Source organism: Bison bison, unplaced genomic scaffold (assembly GCF_000754665.1).
Source record: "Bison bison bison isolate TAMUID 2011002044 unplaced genomic scaffold, Bison_UMD1.0 scf7180017864218, whole genome shotgun sequence".
Taxonomy (NCBI): Eukaryota; Metazoa; Chordata; class Mammalia; order Artiodactyla; family Bovidae; genus Bison; species Bison bison.
In genome coordinates, this window is record NW_011494790.1 from 362,289 (window position 1) to 367,899 (window position 5,611).

The window sequence follows — 5,611 nt, forward strand, 5'->3', positions numbered from 1 at the left end:
ATTCCATGGACAGAGAAGCCTGGCAGGCTACAGTCCACAGGGTCACAAAGGGTAGAACACGGCTGAGCAACTAACACTAACTAAAATGCTATATTATTGCTGAAATATTGAGTAGCCCTGCTTTTTATGACCAAGTTATAGGATGAGTAATTACTCTCCACAGTGAATAGTTCAAAATGAAATAACTGTGTGCCTAAAATGTGATGTGACACCAGTTGTATTTAAGCCCCAAAGGTATGTAATTATCTTAGTCTCTCGCACATACCCACAAGTATATTTATGCTTATGGCAAGAGTTTTATGTTCAAGAGAAAACACTTTCTGATAAGTGAAGGAACAGTCCATTATTTTTGAGGGGCTCAGAGATTGTTTTACATTAGAGGCACCATTTCAGTTTCCCTGTATTTCTTTAGGATATTATTTAAAGTCATACATCACTGGATTCTAGAGTAAACTGGTATCAAACTGTAAATTTCAGATATTAAGTATAGTTTAGGGACTTTTCTCAAAGAAGCATGTTTATGATTTATAGTCTGCCTCTGTACTCAGAGACTTGTTGTATACGCCATTCTTAGACTCTTGTTTTGACCATCAGTTGTTTTAATTAAAGGCAGTAAATGTTATACTGTGGCTTCCTATTGAAAATAAAAACTCTTTTGTAGTTTACTTAAAATTTTTAACTTTGTACACAGGTTGTCTGTCTGGTCTCATTCTATATAGATCATGAAGATTAAAGGTAATGTCTCCAGCTCATTTATTCTTTCTATTTTTAATTCAGTATCAAAATAATGTTTTAATACATTAAAAATGCGACTGATATTTTTTGTTTATCACAAGTCTAATATGAATAAAGACTTGCGAACAAAGTGATGAGGTTATAACAGTTTCTACTTTCAGAGGACCAGATACTTCAGTTTGGTGATGTGGTTGTTAGTTATGGTTAAAGCTGCCTGTTCACAGTCCCAGGAGATGAGAATTCCTTAGCTCTGGGACTGGTAGAGGCCCATAGTGGCTGCTTGGGCTTCCCTTGGGCCAGAGAAAGGCGAGTTGAGATACTGCTGGCTCTGGGACTTCAGGTAAAACAGCAGTGATGGTAGCTTACCTGTTTACAATGTGATTCTCTTGAGAGGCTTCTTTTTTTTTAATACAGTATTACGTGGCAAGAGCGAAATGTTAACATAGTTTTGTAACTGTCTGAAATCAGTACAAACGTTTATAAAGAGTTTAAAGCTTTAAATTCTTAAAAATATAATTCAACAGTAATTTGTGAAAACACTATAGTAGAATATTACTACTATGCTAAGTATCAATGTGTCCAAAAAAGAGACTGGTGAGTTTCTGTTCGTCTGTATCTGTGCTGTCTGACGTGGTAGTGTTTGAAATGTGGCTCCCCTGAACTGCCGTGTGCAGGAAGTATAACACCTGCAACAGAATTTGAAGACTTCGTGCAGTAAAAAGAATGTAAAATATATCATTAATAATTTGTTGAAATGATAATACTTTGGGCATTTTGGATTACATGGAATGTATTAAAACCAATTTCACTTGTTTCTTTTAACTTTTTCTAATGTGGTTACTAGAAAATTTAAAATTACGTATGTGGCTCACATTTTTAGTGCTGGTCTGTAAACCCTTTGGTCTCATAACTGTGTTTGTGCACACAGTTCTGTTGTTCAGTCTTAAATTTCTAAGGTAGAAAAACTATCTGTCAACTGTTTTCTAGGTTTGAGATTTCATTGGCTAAGTTATTTGCAATAATCTGATTCTAAGTCAGTGTTATCTTTATAGAAAACTTCAATGACTTGTTTCTGATATTTGAAATTGAGATTTTTATTTCTTGGTAAGGTATAAAGTAAGTGCTAAAATTATGTTAACGTTTAAAAACCATTCCTTAGAAACCTGTTGGCCTCTGTAATAATGTAAGGAAACTGTCTTAAGGGTTTGTTTTTTTCATTTGAAGGCAGGAGGTTGCGATTTCCTTGAATTTCAGTGTCTTTTGGATTTTATTGTCCAATAAAAAAGGCAGTGATGGTTGCACATATCTGTGAATATAATAAAAACCATTGAATTGTAAACTTTAAATGGCTGAATTGTATGGTATGTGAATTATATCTCAATAAAGGTGTTAAAAAAACTAAAATAGCTAAAAAAGAAAAGGCAGACCAATGCAAGATGGCCAGTTCTTTGTGTTTTGTCTGCTGTAGAATTTTCCAAAGCGTGGTTCAGTAGTATCAGCATCACCTGGGAATTTCTTCAAAATGCACATTCTTGGGCTCCGCTTCAGATACACTGACTAGGAACTGAGGTGGGGCCTACCATCTGCGCTTTAGTAAGCTCTTCAGGTGATTCTGATGTTAGTACATGCAGAACCGCTGGCTTAATACATTGGTTAAGAGTTCACCCAGGAAAAAGGAAACCACTCTTTAAGTTTTACTAGGAATTCACTGTGATGACCTAGAGGGGTGTAGGATGAGGGATGTGGGAGGGAGGTTCAAAAGGGAGGGGATATAGGTACACATACAGCTGATACAGGCTTCCGAGGCGGCTCAGTGGTAAAGAATCTGCCTGTCAGTGCAGGAGATCCGGGAGATGTGGGTTCGATCCTTGGTTCAAGAAGATTCCCTTGAGGAGGAAATGGCAACCCATTCCACTATTCTTGTCTGAAAATCTCTGTGGACAGAGGAGCCTGGCCAGCTGCAGTCCATGGTCTCAAAGAGTCGGATGTGACTGAGTACGCATAAAAATAAATGGGAATTCAGGTGAAGGGCTTGGTTGTACAGGTGATGGAGGAGCTGAGACAGCAGGATAGGATGGTGTAGCAGCCTAGAGATTAACAGCAAGGGTGAGAGAACAGTGTCTCTAATGGTAGGGCTGTGGGTGATCAGGAGCCAGAGTTCCTCTGAGGAGATTGGAATCTCCTGGTAAGGAACTAGAGCCATGAAAGAAATAGCAGCCACTGCTGGAAACACTTCCTAAAGTAGAGAAGGAGGGAGAGAAATATCCTAGCTCCATGGTGCCTCTTACTTGCCCATTCTCCACCATGATTTCCCAAAGGCTGAACCCAGAGAAAAGCCAGCTGAAGTGGGAGCCTGAGAAATGATGTCTGGAGTGATCAAGTCTCCTGAGGTGAAGAGCTGTCATAGATATGTGGAGATAGGCCCATGATTGACACATCTAGTATTTACACTTTAAAACAAAATAATGCTTTGATATAATTTTAAGAATTTACAGGCATTTTAATACCAAAAAATAATCTCAGGATAGGGGATAATCTTAATGGAATGAATTTAGCTTTATAAAAACTAAACTGTCCTTTTATAGTTTCAGTGTTGGCCAGGCAAATCTTTTCTTGGACCAGGGACTCACTTTTCATGGGTTTGGGAAATGCTACCTTTAAAAGACTTCTTATTTGTTTACTCTGGGATCATTTTTTTTTAATTAATTAATTTTAATTGGAGGCTAATTACTTTACAATATTGTAGTGGTTTTTGCCGTACATTGACATGAATCAGCCGTGGGTGTACATGTGTTCCCCATCTTGAACCCCCTCCCACCTCCCTCCCCATCCCATCCCTCAGGGTCATCCCAGTGCACCAGCCCTGAGCACCCTGTCTCATGCATCGAACCTGGACTGGCGATCTGTTTCACATATGGTAATATACATGTTTCAATGCTATTCTCTCAAATCATCCTACCCTCGCCTTCTCCCACTGAGTCCAAAACACTGTTCTATACATCTGTGTCTCTTTTGCTGTCTCTCATATAGGGTCACTGTTACCATCTTTCTAAATTCCATATATATGCATTAGTATACTGTATTGGTGTTTTTCTTTCTGGCTTACTTCAGTCTGTATAATTTGGCTCCAGTTTCATCCACCTCATCAGAACTGATTCAAATGTACTCTTTTTAATGGCTGAGTAATGCTCCATTGTGTATATGTACCACAGCTTTCTTATCCATTCGTCTGCTGATGGACATCTAGGTTGCTTCCATGTCCTGGCTATTATAAACAGTGCTGTGATGAACATTGGGGTACACGTGTCTCTTTCAGTTCTGGTTTCCTCAGTGTGTATGCCTAGCAGTGGGATTTCTGGGTTGTATGGCAGTTCTATTTCCAGTTTTTAAAGGAATCTCCACACTGTTTTTCTAGAACACTTTAGAACACTTCCCGGGATCAGTTTTAACCCTCTCACTTCCTAGTGGAGGAGTTACAGAGCTGTCCTCTATTGTTAGTGCCCCCTTGTGGCAGGTATGGGAAGTTTGATTCCTCAGTTTCTCTGCCAGCTTTTCCAGGAACACTTTGTATGTTTTTATTTTCATATTTTTCCCTTTCATTTGTTGCCTAAAGCTTAGTTCTACCTTTTTACATCTCCTCTTTGCCTCCAGTGTTTAAGTCCCCCGCTCCTTAGTTTTCCAGTGTTCTTTCTTTTCCCTTTCTTCCTTGTTTTGGTTGTGATTAAACTGTGGCTGCTAAGAGAAGGGTAGTTACAGTGATAGGTGTCTAACAAGGAAATTCACGTTGTAGATTTTTTTAGTATAGTTAAAAATAGTTTCTTGAACATTTTGAGCCTTTGAAAGAATCCTGAAGATCCCCTCAGATTGTCTACAGAAAGTCATGCATTTCCTCATCCTTTTGAATTAATTTTTTCCCAGACACTAGCATTTAACTGCTGTCATTTGAAACAGTGTTGTTTTGTAGTATTTGTAACAAATGGAAGCTATGAAGCTAACCATCGTTTTCCCCCTTGAGGGGGACTATGTTCTGAATTCCAATTGACTGTCTTAGAATTCAATGATGTGTTTAATGGTCCAAAATAAAATTTAATATTTATGAAATCAAATGGGTCTGGAATATGTATTTTCTTATATTTGAAAGATATGTGCTATCATTCACTGATTTCTGTGTCTTCACATTCCGAAAATTAAGAAAAAAGTTGTAAATAAGTGAGAAAGTGGTATAGTTTTCATTTCACTTGTAAGATTTTATAATAGGGAATGCTGCCAGTGAACACTTGGAAATAGAGGAGTTCTGTTTCATGAGGTTTGATGGGAGACCAGAGTTACTGTTTTGTGTGCAAGGTGCTGAGCTGGATGCTACAGAGCAGTGCTTCCAACTTCTTTCACCCCATACCACTCAGAGGAAAATACTCTGTACAGTACACCAGGGTGGGAGATTTCTAACAGTATAGAAGCTGCTCTAGAGGGTTGGTGGATGAAGACCACTGGCCTGAAGGCTGGCCAGCCCTACCTGCTTGCCCCAAGAGCTGAGACAACAGTATCTCACAGTTTTCACCTTTCATACTGGGAAACTCTGTTATATGGAGAATATGCAAACGGGTCATGAGTTTTAGTCTCCTGAGGAGCTCAGTGCTTGCCGCTTATAACACAAGCATGTAGTATTGGGTGGGTGCAATGCTAGAGAAACTTAGGAGAGGTAATTCTGTTTGAGGTGGAAGGGCTCTAGCAAAGGCGTCCTACCTGGAGTAGTTATTTTGTGCCAAGGTATGGCGGGACCAACGGAGAAAGCAGTGGCACCCCACTCCAGTACTCTTGCCTGGAAAATCCCATGGGCGGAGGAGCCTGGTGGGCTGCAGTCCATGGGGTCGCTAAG